Source organism: Microcaecilia unicolor, chromosome 4 (assembly GCF_901765095.1).
Source record: "Microcaecilia unicolor chromosome 4, aMicUni1.1, whole genome shotgun sequence".
Lineage (NCBI taxonomy): Eukaryota > Metazoa > Chordata > Amphibia > Gymnophiona > Siphonopidae > Microcaecilia > Microcaecilia unicolor.
The window spans coordinates 129,669,436-129,690,813 of NC_044034.1; the positions used below are offsets into that span (position 1 = coordinate 129,669,436).

The window sequence follows — 21,378 nt, forward strand, 5'->3', positions numbered from 1 at the left end:
CTTTCACTCCCTCCTATTCACCCTAACCCTCTCCTACCTAACTAAAAACTAATTCTGAGTGCCCAAATCTTCCCTATCCTAGCACTTCCCTTCCAGCCAATCCTATCCCTTAATTCCTACCCAATCCCCTTTCTCCCTTTCCTGTTGCTAACCTAAACACTAACTACTTCCAAACTAACTCCCTCCTGCAACTCCCCCCCCCCCCCCTTTCCTTTCTTCTTCTGGCTGCCTGGCTTCAGCCAATGTTAACACCCTCACAGCTTAACTGTGAGGGCTTCCTTTATTGGACCAATCTAATACCAATCAATTGATGCCATCATGGGGGAGTTTTCCAGACTAGCTACTTACACAGGAATGGGGATTACAAGAATTTCGCAGAACAGACGGGATTCCCACGAATATGGAAGAAGTCAATTAAAATGTTCTATTATGTATTGTGTTGATATTGTAAGTAGTATACAATGCTATACTTTTTACTGTTATTTGAATATTTTTACTGCTGTAATTGCCTATTGCTCATGTTTGATCTATTCTTACTGTATTGCCTTGAGTGAATTCCTCCAAAAAGACAGTAAATAAATTCTAATAATAAATAAATAACTTGCCACAGGATTCATGCAGGAGTGTAGTCAAAATCTCTTGTGATTCCAGAATGAGGCTTGCAATGCACTGAGAGAGGCAATTAGAGCACCAGAATGAGGCTTGGAACATATGGAGAGAGGCGGCTGGAGTGCCAGAATGAGGCTTGGAATGCCCAGAGATGCAGCCAGAACTCCAGATTAAGGCTTGGAACACTCATTGGTTGAATAGTGAATACCATCCAAAAAACCATGGGAGGCTAATGGGATTGGGAGGAAACAGGGCTGCAAGCAAGTAAATTACAGCGTCTACTCCTGCAGGTAAGGGTAAGGATGGAGGAGATTAATTGTGGGGATGGGTGGAGATGGAATGGATCTTAGCGGGTATGGGTGGGTATGGGTTAGATTCTATTGGGGATGGGTGAAGTTTCTGTCCTCATGCAACTCTCTATTGCAGACCACATAGGTTTCTTCTTATTTGAACTGTTCATAGGCTGATGCAAGAAAAAGTAGCACAATCTACTAAAATGCAAGACGCTATAAAACAGAAAAGATCCAGTTTTCTACAGAAATGAAAACACTTTTCTGAGTCACTGTCCTTCCATTTGTAGAAGCATAATGCCCTTAGGTTTTCCCTACTATATATGTAGATGTGAAATGAAATTTTTAAAAAATGAACTGCACATTACATAGTGTCGGGAGAGGTCAGTCAAATTAAAAAACAGTTAAAATAAATTTTTGATTATTTTCTAAATTCATATTTATATCTTGTCTCAAATCAACCCTTTGAACATAATATAACTCATTGAAATATTGTTCTGGTCAGAAGAAAAATCTATGGAAGCAAGCATATTGGATAAAGTATTGCTGTCAGTGTAATTTTAATTCTGGTATTCCTTGCTATGAGGAGTTATTTAAATGGGCTCTGCATGGAATGAATATTTAGAAAAAAATCCTACAGGATGATTTATAGCAATATTATATGAACAGAATGAAGGACAGAAGAATTTTATTAGAAAGGGGTCTCATTTCCACAAAATATAAATTACACCTTTTAGAAAATATATTGAATTTTATTAATATTCGGTAGACAGCCTGAAGTGTTAATCTTCATTCATACCTATAAGATTTTCATTATTATGTACAAGGTGTATTTACCCTTTAACCAAATAATGTGTCACTGCAGCACTGAGTGCCTTTTGCATACCTCACAAAATATTTTCACCGTTTATATATAAAATACAGTGGTTTTGGTGAATTATGCAGAGGTTCTAATTAGCATTTTTCATTTTTGTGTTCTTTTAATTTTAAGCCTGTGAATAAATTGGACTAAAGCACTATTACAAGGTTAATATTGCCCATATTAAAGGAGTTTGCATGCTAGAAAAGTCAGAATCAATCAATCCAAGCGGGTTAGTCAGGTTTTTCCATAGCCTATAGACTTTCAACATTGTAAAGAGGCTTAAGAGCTTCAAAATGGGTCATCATGAGCAGAATATAACATTTTGGTGTAGTTTGGTGCCCACCATGATTACAAATGTATGCAGCATTGTTGTGTTTTCTAAGCACTTTACCAGAATGTATCAAAGGACACAAAACAAATAATCCTAAATACAATTTCTGGGAAAGATGTATAATGGCACCGAGCTAGCATTTTATTTATTTATTTATTAGGATTTATTTACCACTTTTTTGAAGGAATTCACTCAAGACGGTGTACTATAAGAATAAATCAAACATGAGAAATAGACAATTACAGCAATAAAACATTCAAATAACAATACAAAGTATGGCATAGTATACAACTTACAATGCCAACACAATATGTAATATAATATTTTAATTGACAGTGTAGGATATAAGCAAAGACGGAACATATAGGGGCCCTTTTACAGAGCGGCAGTAAGCCCAATGCGGGCTTACCGCTTGCTCTTTCGGGACTGCCACCGGCCCAACGCGGCCATCAGCGGTAGTCCCACCCCGAGCATGTACCCTTTCCAGGGGAAAAAGAAAACCACCCAGAAATGGCTTGTGCTTGATGCCCAGTTACCGCCGGGTTAGCGCAGGAGCCCTTACTGCCACCTCAATAGGTGGCGGTAAGGGCTTCCCATCGCATGGCCATGCGGTAAGAGTTCTCTTACCAAATGGCCGTATGTGCTGGGGGCTTTTTTTTTACCCGCTGCGGTAAAAAGCATTGCACCTTGATGCTAAAAGAATGGCTACATGGTGCTTGCTGGAATGGCAAATTTGTATCATTATTTCAACTACAAAAATTATGTATTCTTCTTTACTTGGCCTGATTAATTCCATTCAAAATCCTTAGTATTGACATAGATTCCATAATAAATGCATTGGGATTTTTCACAAGAACTGGCAGACATTTACAAGCATTGGAATAATTTAGGGATGAGGGTTAAAGAGATAGATACTAGGGATATACATTTGTGAGCACACACTTGATTTGCTTGAGTGCTTAATAATTTAAAGTGCTCACAAATCAAATATGCATATACCTATAGCTTAACATGCACAAAACTGAATGCATCGGACTAATTCAACAATCTTCCTTAGTCATGTGTCTCTATGTCTTGTATCTTATTCAAAACTAATTATCCCAAAACCTCAGTGATGTTAATCACTGCAACTTCAACTGCAGTGATATAATTAACATCAAAATCTTCATCGGTTCTTTAACATTCTTTATATTTTTGAAACTTTTTTCACTTATACTACTACTACTACTACTAACTAGCATTTCTAAAGCGCTACTAGGGTTACGCAGCGCTGTACAATTTAAACATAGAAGGACGGTCCCTGCTCAAAGAGCTTACAATCACTCATCTCATTGTCGGACCCAGGGGGAAAATTGTCCGACATGCACGTTTTGCCCAAACCTGGGCTGCCTCAAGGACCTTCCCCTGCAAGCACATAAACCCATAAGTTAAATTAATACCCCGTACTTCGGCTCAAGACCACCGTCTGGGAAGAAAAGTTCTAAAGAAGAATATAATCTTTTAAACTCACCCGGTCTTTTCGTTAGCGTCAGCTTAGCAAAAGAAACTTAGTAGCCAAGATGGCGCCAGCATTTTTTCGACCACATTAAATAACAGCTGATTGATGACTCATCAAAACCCGCCCCCAGGGCATTCCACCGACAGCAAGGAATCTTCTAAAACTGCTGCCGGTGGTAAGGAGGAACAGCTTGAACTAGATTAAAGTAGCCCACTCAATCTCTAGATTTAAACCTTTAGGCGCTACTGTTTGCAGAGAAAAAATATGGTATTGCTCTCTAAAATTCAGTAAATTCTTTAATGACCCACCCTCCTCCCGATTATCTATACATTCCACAATGCGCCATTTAATATCATCCCATTTATGTTGTTTCTGTATCCAATGATTCACAAGAGGGGCTTGGAGGTTTTGAGTTAAAATCCTAGATTTATGTTCATTCAATCTTATTTTGATTGGACGAGAGCTCCTACCGATATAACTTAAGCCACAGGGGCAGATAATTGCATATACAACATTCTTACTAGCACATGTGGTTTCAGAGAGACTTCTCAGAACTTTACCTCTCCCTGGTACAGTCCAGGTTTCTCCTTCAATAGCAAGGGGACACCATTGACATTGTCCACATGATTTTTGACATTTTTGAACTGCCTTGATTTCATCCATGTTCATAAACTTTTTTTTATTCAAACTTTCTCCCAATCTTTTACCCTTCGTAAAGGATATAAGGGGTAAATCAGTAAAGCATGGATATAGTTGAAGGACATGCCAATGTGCCTTAAGGATCTGTACTATTTTCTGACTCACATCTATAAACGGTAGAATACATGTCAGACGTTCTTCTTCCACTCTCTCAGATTCTTGTATCAACAGAGATCTTTGGGCAAACCTGGCTCTGGTATAGGCTTTCTTTACAGCAGAGCCAGGGTATCCTCTCGCTATAAATCTAGCTTTCAAATCAGCTGATTGCTTCTTAAAATCAGCTAGAGTCGAACAAACCCTTCTAACCCTCAGAAATTGGCTTATAGGTAGATTGTATTTCAATTGAAAAGGATGGAAACTACCAAACTGTAGAAGTGTATTTCTACTAACAGGTTTTCTATATAGAGATGTCAATAATCTATCTCCATCTTTATATATTAAAAGGTCCAAAAACTCAATAGTGTTAGTCTGAGCTGTCATAGTGAATGAAATATTCACATCAATGGTATTTAGCCATTGAACAAACCCATCAAGGGCTGTCTTGGAACCCGTCCATAAGAAGAAGATAACGTCTAAAAATCGTCTCCAAAATTTTACATATTGAAAAGGCAAGGAGGGATAGATCAAATTTGATTCCATTTTCGCTATATAAAGAGTCGCTACAGAGGGGGCTAGGGTAGCCCCCATCGCCACCCCCTGAGTCTGTAAATAGAAATATCAAACCAGAAATAGTTTTTACATATTACTAAGTTTGCCAGAGTCAAAATGAATTCAGTCGGTATCCTCTGGATCCCTGGGTGTGCCTCCATGATTTCTCTGATAATTTGCAGGGCACCAGCCTGGGGAATTTTCATATATAAAGATACGATGTCCAGGGTAACCAGCCAGGTATCCGCCGTCACATTATCTAAAGGTTCTAATTGTCTCAAAAAGTGAGAAGAGTCTTTAATATATGAATCCATCTTTTTAACATGCTCCTTTAGGAACTGATCGATAAAAATCGATAGAGGTTCAAGAACAGATGACTTAGTTGAGACTATTGGACGTCCAGGAGGAGAGGACAGTCGTTTATGAATTTTAGGTAGGAAGTAGATCCTTGGAGTCTGAGGATTCTCTTCCATGAGAAATCTTCCTTCTTTAGCTGTCAACATGTTAATTTTCACAGCATTAGATACCAGCTCCTTAATTTGTTCTTGTAGATCAGTCATTGGGTCTTCTGGCAGTCTACGATACGCCATCTGGTCACTCAACTGGTTCTTTGCTTCATTCATATATTGTTGTTTATCCCATATAACCGTTGCCCCTCCTTTATCAGCTCTGATGATAATAATGGAAGGTTCCTCAATTAGGTCTTCCAGGGCTAGCCATTGTCTAGATGTCATGTTATTCTTAATGTTCATATCACAGACCTTCTTTTCAATAGCCTCAAGATCGCGAAAGATCAAGTCTCTATATGTTGACACCACGGGATTAATCGGTCCCGGAGGGTACCACTTCGACCTGGGCTTCACTATAGAGATGTCAATCGAGGTCGGGTGATCAACAAAAAATATTTTACATTGTAATTTTCGAAAAAATCTTTGTAAAGCAATACGTAGTCGAAACGGATCATGCCGGGTGGTCGGCACAAACCCAAGTCCTAGATTCAACACACTTATATGATCTTCCGTGAGCTGAAAAGATGAAATATTAACTATTGTTTCCAGAGTCTCCGTCCCCTGGAGTCCCCCGATCGATTTTGTTCCCGAGACTGCTGTTGCCTTTGCTGAATAGTTTTACCCCTTGTTCTAGTGTTTACATATTCCCGTTGTTCACTCATCCGATTTTCCTGTTCAGGGTCATGGTCACTCCCCGTACTAAAGTCTCCACTTTCTTCTGATGATCCCTCAAACGCAACCTTCTTCTTATTTGATATCATCCCATATTCTTTTTTATGCCAATTATAAATCCTACCTTGTTGGTAATCCCTTTCATCTCTTTTTAATTTTTTGATCTTTACCTGTTTGATGGAATCCTTCATTATTTGCACTGTTTTTTTCAATTCTTCCATTCTCTTATCAAAATCATCTGGCATATATATCCCTTTTAAAGTCTCCTCCATGTTAGTTATCTCCACTTTCAATTCCGTTTCTACTTGAATTGTGGTTTCCACTATGAGGGCCATCAGATCTCGGCTACATTTACTCAAGATGGCAGACCATTTTTCAACAAAGGTTTTATCTGTTACAAATATCTTGGGTTCTTTAATGATACGTAACCCTCTTGGAATCCAGGATTTTCTTAGATATTGTGCCAACGTGCCGGCATGCAGTTCCGCCCTCATTAATCTTTTTTGTAAAGATTTATGAACATGGATGAAATCAAGGCAGTTCAAAAATGTCAAAGATCATGTGGACAATGTCAATGGTGTCCCCTTGCTATTGAAGGAGAAACCTGGACTGTACCAGGGAGAGGTAAAGTTCTGAGAAGTCTCTCTGAAACCACATGTGCTAGTAAGAATGTTGTATATGCAATTATCTGCCCCTGTGGCTTAAGTTATATCGGTAGGAGCTCTCGTCCAATCAAAATAAGATTGAATGAACATAAATCTAGGATTTTAACTCAAAACCTCCAAGCCCCTCTTGTGAATCATTGGATACAGAAACAACATAAATGGGATGATATTAAATGGCGCATTGTGGAATGTATAGATAATCGGGAGGAGGGTGGGTCATTAAAGAATTTACTGAATTTTAGAGAGCAATACCATATTTTTTCTCTGCAAACAGTAGCGCCTAAAGGTTTAAATCTAGAGATTGAGTGGGCTACTTTAATCTAGTTCAAGCTGTTCCTCCTTACCACCGGCAGCAGTTTTAGGAGATTCCTTGCTGTCGGTGGAATGCCCTGGGGGCGGGTTTTGATGAGTCATCAATCAGCTGTTATTTAATGTGGTCGAAAAAACGCTGGCGCCATCTTGGCTACTAAGTTTCTTTTGCTAAGCTGACGCTAACGAAAAGACCGGGTGAGTTTAAAAGATTATATTCTTCTTTAGAACTTTTCTTCCCAGACGGTGGTCTTGAGCCGAAGTACGGGGAATTAATTTAACTTATGGGTTTATGTGCTTGCAGGGGAAGGTCCTTGAGGCAGCCCAGGTTTGGGCGAAACGTGCATGTCGGACAATTTTCCCCCTGGGTCTGACAATGAGATGAGTGATTGTAAGCTCTTTGAGCAGGGACCGTCCTTCTATGTTTAAATTGTACAGCGCTGCGTAACCCTAGTAGCGCTTTAGAAATGCTAGTTAGTAGTAGTAGTAGTAGTATAAGTGAAAAAAGTTTCAAAAATATAAAGAATGTTAAAGAACCGATGAAGATTTTGATGTTAATTATATCACTGCAGTTGAAGTTGCCTGTGATTAACATCACTGAGGTTTTGGGATAATTAGTTTTGAATAAGATACAAGACATAGAGACACATGACTATGGAAGATTGTTGAATTAGTCCGATAAATAGTTTTATATGTAAAATATATTCACTGCATTTCAGAAATGTAGATTATATGGTGACAGGAGGTCCAGTTCTAGAATTATAAATTTGCCTTGTTATCTAGCTGTCAAAACTGAATGCATGCATACAATGCATGTCTAAAGAAATAATTAGGTCAAATGAACATGAAAAATGCCTGAGAATTGGGAAAATTAATTTTAAACAAACATGAAACCAACGTTTTTGGGGCCATGCATACTTTAAAAGTTACAAGTAATAGGAGAGTATGCTAGCAGGCAGATAGCAGACTCGGTCAAACAGTGTTATAGTATTCCCTGGAAACATTAAAATAAATCTAAAGCCCTCTAGGGCAATGGTACTCAAACTCGTCATGGAGGATCACCAGTAGTCAGGTTTTCAGGATTTCCATAATAAATATGTAAGACAGAGATTTGTACATAATGGTGGTGACAGGCATGCCTATTTGTTTCATGCATATTCATTAGGGATATCCTGAAAGCCCGACTGGCTGATGATTATTCCAAAGGCTAGGCTTAAGAACCACTGCTCTAGGCTATACCGCACAGCCAGCCAGTCAGTCAAGTTATAAGGATATTTAAAGTGAACATGCATAAAATAGATTTGCATTTAATAGAGGCAAGACATCTGTTCCATGCATATTCATTGGTGATATCCTGAAAATTTGACCTGCTGGGTGTGTTCTGTGCCACTTATGCATCTATCTGTAGGTCTTGGTCCATGCAGCTGAACTGGAATCACATTTCCTCTATAGCCATTCTCAAAAGACAAAGTACAGATCTGCAACACAAAGGAAAAGGTTTCCTGGTAGATATGAAAATGCCTATCCACTGTCAAGACTACTCCGGCTACTATTACTTTTGGTTAGGTAAAGGGAGAAAGGTGATTTTGATTTCTATTGATTTAAGTTCGGCACTTGATTATGGTGGATATGAGACTTTTAATGCTGTATTGTATACAGTTGGGACTTGGTGGACAGTGCTTCAGTGGATGCATTCCTTTTTGGAAGACAGGAGCTTTAGGGTTTGATTTGCTGCTGATTGGTCACAAATTAAGGAGTTGGGGTGGGGAGTACCACAAGGTTCCCTGTTATCCCCTTTGTTATTTACTACTACTACTACTTAACATTTCTAAAGTGCTACTAGGGTTACGCAGCGCTGTACAATTTAACTTAGAGGGACAGTCCCTGCTCAAGGAGCTTACAATCTAAAAGACAAGTGAACAGTCAGTCCGAAAGGGGCAGTCAAATTGGGGCAGTCTGGATTACTGAACGGTAAGAATTAGGTGCCAAACGCAGCATTGAAGAGGTGGGCTTTAAGCAAAGACTTGAAGATGGGCAGGGAGGGGGCTTGGCGTAAGGGCTCAGGAAGGTTGTTCCAAGCATGGGGTGAGGCGAGGCAGAATGAGCGGAGCCTGGAGTTGGCGGTGGTGGAGAAGGGTACTGAGAGGAGGGATTTGTCCTGTGAATGGAGGTTTTGGGTGGGAACGTAAGGGGAGATGAGGGTAAAAAGATAGTGAGGGGCAGCAGACAGTGCATTTGTAGGCAAGAAGGAGAAAGATGGCTAAGTGGGAGGCCGGTGAGGAGTAAGTTGCAGTAGTCAAGGCGAGAGGTAATGAGAGCGTGGACGAGAGTTCGGGTGGTGTGTTCAGAGAGGAAAGGGCGAATTTTGCTGATGTTAAAGAGGAAGAAGCGACGGGTCTTGGCTATCTGCTGGATATGCGCAGAGAAGGAGAGGGAGGAGTCAAAGATGACTCCGAGGTTGCGGGCAGATGAGACGGGAAGGATGAGGGTGTTATCAACTGAGATAGAAAGTGGAGGAAGAGGAGATATTTATATGTCACCCTTGGGGGACATGGTAAAGAATTGTGAACTTTTGTTTTATGCATATGCTGATGACATACGGCTGTTGTTACTAGTAGTTGATGATGGAGTGGAGATGCAAGGGATGTTGCTGGATTGTATGGAGAAGGTGGGGATATGATTTAATGATAGTGGGATGGTTTGGACTGTAGCTAAACCAGTAGCCTTTCACTTTAGAGATACCATTGGGTCATCTCTGAGGCTTAGGGAACAGGTAGATGGAGAATATTTGCTTGTGGTTGATTATCTGAAATTGTTAGGGTTTTGGTTTCAAGAAAAGGGTGAACCAGAAGCAGGTTATGGTTGTATTGAGTCAGATTTATGGGAAGTTGAATGTGGTGCATAAATTGAGGCCTTATTTGCAGGAGAGTTTATTTCAGATTGTAGTTTAGCAGGTGGGAGGGAGTGTATTGGACTACTGCAATGTTTTGTATGTAGGTTTGCTGAGTACTTTATTGTGAAAATTTAAAGTAGCTCAAAATGTATCAGTTATAGTTTTATCTAAGGTGTCCTGGAGAAGCAGAGCAACTCCTCTACTTAGACAGTTGTATTGGTAACCAATGCAGGAAAAACGTGTTTTAAAATTGCTTTGAATAACTTTTAAGGCTGCACATGGTGATTAGTCACAGTAGCTGGCATTTTGATTAGCCCAGGTTTTGCTTGTCCATGGAGACTTGCTATTCTACACTTCGTGTAGTTGCTGTTTGAACATGACTACAATTCTTTGATGCTGCTTTGTTGACTGGTTGGATGCTTTAACTTATCAACTTTTACTGAAATTATTTGACTCTTGAGGCAGTCACATATGGCGCCAAAACATGGGACTGCGTTGAGTCATTTTTGTTACTGTACAAAGTTGATGAAATGTTAATAAATATCCTGTCTGAAACTACATTGGTCTACCCCCTTCTTTTTGTTTTTATCTCGATTAGCACAATATGAGTCTACATGTCATCTTCGGTCCTCCTTCTCAATAACAGCCCTTTCAGCTAAGTGCCGCTGTTTTTTGTATTGTATGCAGCTAAATTATAAATTAAATTAATTTTTGTGTTTAAGTGCAAAAATTATTCAAGAATTAAAAATAATTTTTTTAAATGTGGAGGTCCTAAAAACCTGAAGGCCCTTTCATGCTGAGTATTTTTCAATGCTTCTAGCTTCAGACTAACCTTTCAAGAACACAGATTGCCTTTTTTCATTACATCCTTATTTTTGAGAACAATTGGTTCCAGTAATTTCCTTGAACAACTGTTGGCAATCGGATCACATTAATCACATATATCTGAACAGATAGTACAGATATATGGCAGAGGGGAGATATGATAGAGGTCTATAAAATACTGTGTGAAGTGGAATGGGTAGATGTGAATCACTTGTTTCCTTTCCAAAAACACTAGAACTAGGGGGCACGCAGTGAAGTTATTAAGTAGTAAATTTAAAACTAAGCGGAGAAAATATTTCTTCACTTAACGTGTAATTAAACTCTGGAATTTGTTGCCAGAGAATGTGGTAAAAGCAGTTAGGTTAGCAGGGTTTAAAAAAGCTTTGTATACTTTCCTAAAATAAAAGTCCATGAGCCATTATTAAGACGGACTTGAGAAAATCCACAGTTTATTTCTAGAATAAGCAGCACAAAATCTATTTCACTTTTTTGGGGATCTTGCCAGGTACTTGTAACCTGGATTGGCAACTGTTGGAAACAGGATACTGGGCTTGATGGACCTTTGATCTGTCCCAGTATGGCAACACTTATATACATTGTATAGGGGCATATTCTGATGTAGTATATAATATACTTTACATTGTTATTAAATGCACCTATCCAATTATTAAATTAAGACTAGTTTCTCACTAGAAAAGCTCAATGGATGGTATGTTTCCTATTCATATAGCAACAGATTTTCATCACCAGTCTTTCAATGGCTTCCAAAGATTTATCCCTCTGATGGGTGTTTTAGAAAAGTACCATTTGTTCTGCTTTCCCTCGTCCTCGGTATTTCATTTCATGTGTCTACTGGGGCTATGAAAGATAAAGCTATCTGCGTTCTCTTGTACTAAGGTCCTGTATAGAATCAGTTCACCTGTCTATCATACTCATTAAATTCTTACTCTCCTCAGTCACATTCTGATCTTTGCAAATGAACATTTGCTTAATAAATGTTCCCAAGACTAACACTGCAGAGTGAAAATCCCACACAGCAGTAAATTATTAAGTCAGTCACAGAGGGAGTGCCATATATGACTCTTCAGAATGAGTTATTATGTGGATCATCATGTAATTATGAATTTTTCAAGCCATGATAGAGGAAAATTGAATATTTAATATTTTATGGACATATTCTGCACTAAGGACATCTTTAAAAATTTTATGATAATTGTGGAGTGAGTAGAGAGAAGAGCAAAAGTTACAAAATAATTGCACATTAGAATATTCTGACCATTGTTGGCCATTTCTCAAATTGCATCATATAATTATGGCCATGAACTTCTAATTATGACTTACTCTCCTGGGGAAAAACTATATACACAGAAATAATTTAAACAATATGTTTTTTTCAGCTGAGGGTTTGTGTACAAGATCTTTATTGTATTCTTACAGCTACTTTGGAAGGGTAATTTTATACCTGGATGCATAAGTAAGAAGTCCAAAAAAGTGCCTGTTTTATAAAGGCAACATTAGCATCTATGTGCCTTTATAAAATAGGCTTCCAGAACCAGACCCAATATTGCACAAATGCCCACACACAAATTTATAGCTGCTCCAAAAAAAATATAATTGTTCACATATGCATGCACTCTATGCATGTATTTGCCTGTTTATTTATTTGTTACATTTGTATCCCACATTTTCCCACCTATTTGCAGACTCAATGTGGCTTACATAGTACAGTAGAGGCGATTGCTAATACCGGTATGAACAGATACAAAGTGAGGTTATGACAAAGTAATGATCAGGTGTGATAAACACATTGGGGGTCATAAGGGGAAGAGTTGGTTGTGTCCAGTGCGAACTTTATATTGTTGTGTTGCGGGGTTAAGGCATTTAGGTTGGATCGTTGGGGTATGCCTTTTCAAACAGGTTAGTCTTTAGGAGTTTCTGGAAGTTTAGGTGGCCGTATGTTGTTTTCACAGCGATTGGTAGTGTGTTCCATAGTTGCGTGCTTATATAAGGGAAACTGGATGCATAGGTTGATTTGTATTTAAGTCCTTCGCAGCTTGGGTGGTGGAGATTTAGGTATGTTCGTGTTGATCTTGTTGTGTTTCTGGTTGGTAGGTCTATGAGGTCTGTCATGTATCCCGGGGCATTGCCGTAGATGATTTTATTAACCAGGGTGCAGATTTTGAATGCAATACGTTCTTTGATTGGGAGCCATAGAGGGGCATAATCAAATGGCACCAGCGAAATAGATTGCCGGCGATCTATTTTGGCAGCGCCGCAACAGCTGGCCGGAACCATATTATCGAAAAAGATGGCTGGCCATCTTTTTTTTCGATAATACGGTTTAGCCCGGCCAAATGCCAGAGTTCGCCGAGTTTGAGATGGCCGGTTTTGTTTTTCAGCGATAATGGAAAAAAATGCCAGTGATCTCAAACCTGGCGAAATCCAAGGCATTTGGTCGTGGGAGGAGCCAGCATTTGTAGTGCACTGGTCCCCCTGACATGCCAGGACACCAACCGGGCACCCTAGGGGGCACTTCTAAAAAAATTTTTTTAATATACAAATGCCTCCCAGGTGCATAGCTCCCTTACCTTGGGTGCTGAGTCCCCCAAATCCCCCCAAACCCACTCCCCACAACTCTACACCATTACCATAGCCCTTATGGGTGAAGGGGGGCACCTACATGTGGGTACAGTGGGTTTTGGGGGGGGGGGTTGGAGGGCTCAACACTTAGCACCACAAGTGTAACAAGTAGGGGGGGGTGAACCTGGGTCTGCCTGCCTGACGTGCACTGCACCCATTAAAAACTGCTCCAGGGACTTGCATACTGCTGTCAGGGAGCTGGGTATGACATTTGAGGCTGGCATACAGGCTGGCAAAAAAAGGTTTTTATTTTTATTTTTTTAGTGTGAATTAGCTGCAAGACAGTCCTTGATCACTCTCCATCCATTCCCTGTCCCATTCCCCACTATGCAGTTAACCTGGAAATTAGGACCTGCTAAGTGTCAAGTCGCCCTCATATTAACTGTTAGCACACGATTGTATTAGCCGTGTATACTAATTGATGCATTAACTACTTAATGCACATTAAAGGTACTTTATTTCTTCTTTTTTCATTCTATTTAATTCATTTTTAACAAACAGTGCAAGATATAACACTTATATCTTGCACTATTTGTTAAAAATGAAGTAATCGGGGTGACAGTGAGGTCAACAGCAACAATATAACAATGATAATAAGTCCAGACGAAAAAAAAAAAACTTATTAACCCATAAATACTAATAACCTTCCACAGCCACCCCCCCCCCCCCCCCCCATTCCCTACTTTAAAAAAATGGGAATCTAATATAAAGTTTTCAGAAGTTATTCAAAACAAATGAAATTAAAAAAGTCAAAATTAAACATAGGGCCTGGTTCAATCATATCCCATCTATTGACCCACTTCACTGGTCAAAGTCCCCACTGCAGACTGCAAAGAAAACTTTTTCACAAGACAATCTTTCAGTTGTGCAGGTTCATAAAAAATACACCTAACACTGGCTATTTTAATTACACATTTAGCTGGACATTAAGATAAAATTCACTATTTGCCCTGGGATCGGTAGTATGAATCTTGCCCTTACCACTATCAATTTAGCTGGTGCTACGTGCTCCCGTGTTAAGCCTGCATTATCCAGTTAGCATGCACTAATCAGAAAGCAGTGGCTGAATAACATGTCCACACCCAACCACTGTCCATAACATGGCCCCTTCCAAAAATATATTTTTAAAATATATAACATGATTAGCACGTGGAAAAGAGGAAATTACCACAAAACATTTTAACGTGTTCTGCGGTGTTTTCTCAGCAACAAATACTGCAGTGATATTTAAGTCACTGTGGATTAAGTAGTAATGAGATGTGAAACATGCAAATACAAAGCCATATCCCAATGCTCCCAGGATACAAGAGCAGGGTTTCACTAGCTTCAAGGTCCCCCAACTCTAGACCAGCCCATCTCCCACAAGTTCAAGCCCCCAATCCGCCACCTCAGAGGGCTACTTTAACATCACTGATGGTCCAGGAGGTCTTGGGCATGAGCGATGCCAACCTTAGATCATGTATTTATACTAAATGTTCAGGCAGTATATAATTAGTCAAACTGGAACCTCAAAATAACATCAAAATAAATTTTGGATATCCAGTAGATATTAACTTGGTGCTTAAATGAGCATTCTTAACAAAAGACAAAAAGATTTTTTTTACACTTTTTCACTTATCAGCTCACACCTCCGTTTTTCCCATGAACCTCAGTGATGTTGATCGCCAACCATTTCAAAGTTTTAGCGATCTATAAACATCAACCTCTTCACTGGTTCGTCTATCAATATCAATTTCTATGATTTTCATTCAATTTTAGATTTTTACAAACTTATCTTTTAGGCAATCTTTAATCTTGCCTGACCAGGGGTTCACTGCCCGACATGCATGTTTCGCCCTATAGCAGGCTGTCTCAAGGACATCTCCCCATAGTCTTTTTAGCGTCAGCTTAGCAAAAGTAATTTATCAGCCTTAGAGCATGCCATTAATTGAAAAAAAATGGGAAATCGGCCATTGTACTGCTGTAGTAAAAATGGCCTTAGCGCATGGGGAAAACCCACTTTCTTCTGCAGCTTTGTAGACAGACCCCTTAGAAAATCCTATCTTTTATTTTTATGATGTTCTATAGTAGACTGATACAAATATTGTACTGTTAAACTGCTGAATAACCCTGTGGAACACATTTTATATGAAGCCGTCTGACTTTAAAACATTTTTGGTAAAAAATAAAATTATTTCCAGTGCTTCTTGTGAGTGCCAATATTTCTCTCATTAGCACATGAGACCTGCAAATTTACCACCTCCTATTTAGGAGGTACTAAGTGCGCCCGCATTAAGGGGCCCTTTTACTATGGCACAGTATAGGGCTACCACGGCAATAGTGCACAGTGATCTGGCTCTACCACAGGGCTCCCGGAAGAGCTCAGCAGTAGTTCTAGCCCCCACAATATGCCATTTCCTTCTCGCAAACATTTATTTTACTGCGAGTGGCGGGGGTGTGACGTGCTACCGATGGAGCCACCAGGAAATGTCCGTGCAGCAAGTGTTTCACTTACCGCAAATCCATTTCCTTTCCCTGTCAGAATTTTGCTTTTACCGGGTGGTGGTAAAAGGGGGCCTCAGTGTACTGTAAACCCACGCACCAATGCCACTGCTAGGCCCCTTTTTAGCCTTAAGTCTGCATTATTCACTCAGTGTGCACTAATACAAATTTGCTATCTGGATAATGCTTCCATGCCCAATCCCTTCCCAAGACATGCCTACTCCCCCCAAAAATATTTTTTTAAAGTGTATGATTAGCACATGCTGACAGGCAAATTACTGCAAAACTCTTTAACTCTTTTTTTCTCTGTTAAGCATGCATTAACACAACACGATTTAGTAAAAGAGTCCCTTAGGGGGTCTTTTACTAAGGTGTGCTCATGTTTTTAGCGTGCACTAAATATTACAGACGCCCATCGTAATGCATTGGCATCGCTAAAGTTTAGCGCGTGCCTATTTTTAGCATGAAATAAAAACGTAAACGCCTTAGTAAAAGATCCCCATAATTTGTTTCTAATGCTATGTTCTCTTTTGCTTTTCTTTGATACCATCCTTTTGCTACATTATCTCCCACTTGTCCCTCCTATTCCCTGGCATGCTTGTCTCCTCTTGCTTACTCTCATGAGGCAACATCCACAGTTCAATTCTGGGATTCTTCCCATGACTATGAAATCACGGCAAATAGGGTGCTTTGCTTTGGCACTGAATTTCTTCATCCACAATTGAATAAGTTTGCTTTTTTTCATGCTAATATGTTTTCCCATAATTTGAGTAAAAGTAAGTAAATGTACTATGGTTTTTAATCTTCTGTGTAGAAGAACACCACAATATTTCTTCTGTCTATGAACTCCCTCTAAAATCACAGGTCTTGAGACCCATCACTTACTTTGATCCTTCAAATTTAAACAACCTTTAAAAACTGTTTCTATTACCTATGGCAATTACAAAATCTCCATATACTGAAAAGATGAATGTGACACAGCAGTCTATGCTGTGATTACATTATAACTGGACTACTATTGAACATGGTTGAAACCAAAAGGAGTTTCCATCAGCTTCAACTAATTCAGAATCCTGCAGCATGACTGATAGATGACTGCAAGCAGTGTGAGCAACATCATACCCTTTCTGCAAAAACTACACTGGTATAGGGCCAAACTTAAAACTCCATCTTTGACTTTCAAGCTCCTCAGACAAAATGGGCCAGAGTACCTAAAGAATAAGTTAGCCCTCTTCACACCATTGAGGCCTCTAAGATTCTCTCAAGAAGCATAATTATCTGTACCCTCATCAAAAGAAATTACATAATGTGATATTCTCTAAATATATTACAAGGTGGTGGTGAAAGCAACTATATATCACATATACTGGCACTCACAACTCCCACTGCATAGTAAGAAGGGGATGGTGTGTACGCACACGTGGTAATAACAAATTATATATAGCACTTATGACTAGTGGGGGGAAAAAGCCTCAAGGTGACTGGATCAAGAACTATCTCATAAGCAACAGTCGATCCCGTTGACCAATCGCTTGGTCTTAAGAGGATCCGCTCCTCATCATGGGCAAAAAACCACCCCAAAGTCTCAAATAAAACACACAGAAGAAACGGTATCGGGAAACCTCCTTATAAATCCTTTTAGCTCCTGGTATAGGTTGCTGCAGTGTATCAACCAACTCTTTTTACATATAAATCAAAAAGAAAATGAATGGCGAGCTACTTAGCTTTGTGACGGTCTTTAGTATACACGGTTGCCACAGCTTCCTTGACCGCGACCGACGATGGCCAGCATTTCACTGTGCGCATTACAAACTCTAGCTGCTTCAGCTCCATGTGGGGAGCAGATTAACAATGGCGCCTCCTGCTTGGTTAACCGGCACAATGTGATATTCACCAGTGAGCCTTCTCAGGAATAGCTGCCACACACTGGAACTCACTCCCAGAGGAGCTATTTTGAAGTCAAGACTATTTCTACTTCAGGAAGCTGGTGAAAGCCTGACTCTTCTCCCAAGCCTTTAATAAATATGATGATTGACTACCCACTCACTCTGCACATGGAATAGTTTGCTGCACACCCTGTAACTTAGACCAGTTCCTCATATCATATTCAACTGCACCTATAACCCTGGATTCTATATAGCGAGCCTAGAGATCTGCACCAAAATCGGCACAGATTCTATAACAATGCGTGTAACTTAATTGGCTTAACAATCAGCACTGATGACAATTCTTAACAAACAAAAATGAGCACTAATTGGCACTGATTAGAATTTACAAACACAACTCGCTAAGCGTATTCTGTAATGAAGTATGCCAAACTTCTAATATGTGCAGGCAAAAAGGGGCATGGTTATGAGTGGGTAAATGGGCAATTCGTGGGCATTCTGGTTATCAATAGAAATCAAACAAAATAAAACATGGAAAAGAAAATAAGATGATACCTTTTTTATTGGACATAACTTAATACATTTCTTGATTAGCTTTCGAAGGTTGCCCTTCTTATATGAAGGGCAACCTTCGAAAGCTAATCAAGAAATGTATTAAGTTATGTCCAATAAAAAAGGTATCATCTTATTTTCTTTTCCATGTTTTATTTTGTTTGATTTCTATTGATAACCTTAAGAGTGGACTAACACGGCTACCACACTCCTCTACTTAAGGTGGGCATTCTGAAATTTATACGCATAGTTATAGAATATAGCCCAGTGCACGTAAATCTACATGCTGGGATTTATGCCACATATTCATTTATGTAAGTGGATGCGCATAGTTTTAGGCACCGAGATATCAACTAAGTATATTCTATAATCAGCACCTAAATCTAGGCACTGATTATAAAATACGTTTAGTTGGCACTGATTTCTGAGCCAATTTTTTAGGCACCATATGTAGAATCTCCTCCATAATTTGCTTTCAGTTTAGCTACCCATTTATTTATCCCAATGTCTTTGTATTACCCATCTTGTCTTATCTCTATATATCTCAACTGCACTTGCTCACTTGCCTGCTTATTTTCGAAGGAGAAGGGCGCCCATCTTCCGACACAAATTGGGTCACCCAAATCGGCATAATCGAAAGCCGATTTTGAGCGTCCTTAACTGCTTTCCGTTGCAGGGATGACCAAAGTTCAAGGGGGAGTGTCGGCAGTGTACCGAAGGTGGGACGGGGGTGTGGTTAACAGATGGGCATCCCAGGCCGATAATGGAGAAAAGAAGGGCGTCTCTCACGAGCATTTGGCCAACTTTACTTGGTCCATTTTTTTTCATGACCAAGCATCAAAAAGGTGCCTGAACTGACCAGATGAACACCAGAGGGAATTGGGGATGACCTCCCCTGACTCCCCAGTGGTCACTAACCAACTCCCACCCCGAAAAAAACAACTTCAAAACCTTTGTGTCCAAAATGTGGATGTTTCTGTGAGAAGGACATCCATGCCTCTGATACCCTCTTTATTTATTTAGATTTTGGATCACAAGTAGCAACAGTGGGGTTTGAACCAGCCACCTCTGGATTGCAAAATCAGTGCTTTAACCACTAGGCCACTACCTTGAAATTTGGCCATCCCTGTGGGGGAGGGGCAGTATGCAGGTCCCTGGGGGGAGGGAGGTAATGTGTGTGTCTGCGGAGGCATAACCAAGGTGTGGACATCCTTCTTTCAAACATTATGGATATCCTTCTTTCAAACATTTTGGATGTCCTCAACTGCCCCCCCACAGGGATGGTCAAATTTCAAGGGAGTGGAGTAGCATGTAGGAGTAGCAGAGTGGCCTAGTGGTTAGAGCAGTGGTCTTGTAATGTAGAGGTGGCTGGTTCAAATCCCACTGCTGCTACTTGTGATCCAAAATCCAAATAAATAAAGAGGGTGGCAAAGGCATGGATGTCCTTCTCACAGAAACATCCACATTTTGGACGTCATTTGCATGCAATTTCCTTCATGCATGCCCGGTAAGGGAAGGCCTTTTTCCATTCAGTTAGTGGGACCAGTGCACTACGAATGCTGGCTCCTCCCACAACCAAATGGCTTGGATTCGGTCATTTCTGAGATGGGCGTCCTCACTTTCCATTATCGCCAAAAACCGGGGACAACCATCTCTAAGGTCGACCTAAATTTCATGATTTGGGTGTCCCCGACCATATTATCGAAACAAAAGATGGATGTCCATCTTGTTTCGATAATACGGGTTGTCCCGCCCCTTTATGGGGCCATCCTTAGAGATGGGTGCCCCCGTTCGATTATCCCCCTCTTGGCTACCTATTAAGATGTTTCATTGTATTATATGAACAGCTTTAGCATCGTATCTAAATGCTCTAATGTGTGCTTATTAAGGGGGGTCTTTTACTAAAGATTAGCTTGAATTATCTGCAGGAGGGCTCATAGGATTAAAATCAGGCCTGCTGCAGATAACTCACGGTAACCTTTAGTAAAAGATCCCCCCCCCCCCCCCAAGGTATTTCATTTGTATTGTATTGATACAGTGAATATATCTATGTTATATGAATGTTCTTCCATGCTGCTTTTTATCATATCATTCATATTCTACTGACATTTATCATATTTGTTATAGGACTGTTTTACAGTGCTGTTAAAATATTTATATTTCTGATACTGTATCATCTTAGTCTTAATATTAGGATTCAATTTGCCATCTTCATGTTTACCTCATTGGCTGTATTTATGCTTATATTGGTGATTTTACTATTATGAAAAATTGTACGTTTTATATCAAGCTGTACCTGCTGTACACTGCCTTCAGAGAATCTCTTTATAAAGGTAGTTAATAAATCCCAATAAATAAGTAAATGCTTTATGATGAAGACCACTGCTACTATAATACCACTATTTATAATACCTATAGCACCTATAATACTATAATGCTACTATTTATAATACCTATAGCACCATAAATATGTAAAATATAATCTCTTTTTTGACAGATGTTAAATATACAAGCCAGATAAAGAGGACAAGTGAAAGGCTAGGGAGTTTTAATTTTATGGGAATTATTTAAACAACATTGGTGTTAAACAGGCAATAAGGAGTTAAGATTTAAAAGCAGCCTCAAAAAGGTCAGCTTTTAGTCTAGATTTGAATAGGTCCAGAGATGGAGCATATCATACTGAATCAGGAAATCTATTCTAGGCGTACAGCACAGCAAGGTAGAAGAAACAGAGCCTGGAGCTGGCAGCAATGTTCCCTCTATGCGGAGCGATTGCTCAGACATTTTAGAAGCACTGTTCAGAGATTTTACATGGTCACTCACAAAAATACCAACCCTACTTTCAAAGAAAATTAAACTATAAGTATTAAATAAAAATTAATTAAACTAAATCAATTACTGAGACCATTTAAACGAGTTTCAAATAAAATTCTGCTACATGAAATGGTCTATGCTGTTGTTTCTTTGTCACTTCCAGTCTCGTGAAATGCATTGCTCATACTGGTGCTC

General features: G+C 39.6%; 1 long non-coding RNA gene across 1 annotated transcript; it reads left to right on the forward strand.

Moving 5' to 3' along the window:
• The first annotated feature begins 16,887 nt into the window (after positions 1–16,887).
• On the forward strand, positions 16,888–21,057 carry LOC115469757. Its single transcript, XR_003942040.1, has 3 exons — positions 16,888–16,903; positions 20,145–20,150; positions 20,972–21,057. It is a non-coding gene; the product is annotated as an uncharacterized LOC115469757 (long non-coding RNA).
• The last annotated feature ends 321 nt before the right edge of the window (positions 21,058–21,378 follow it).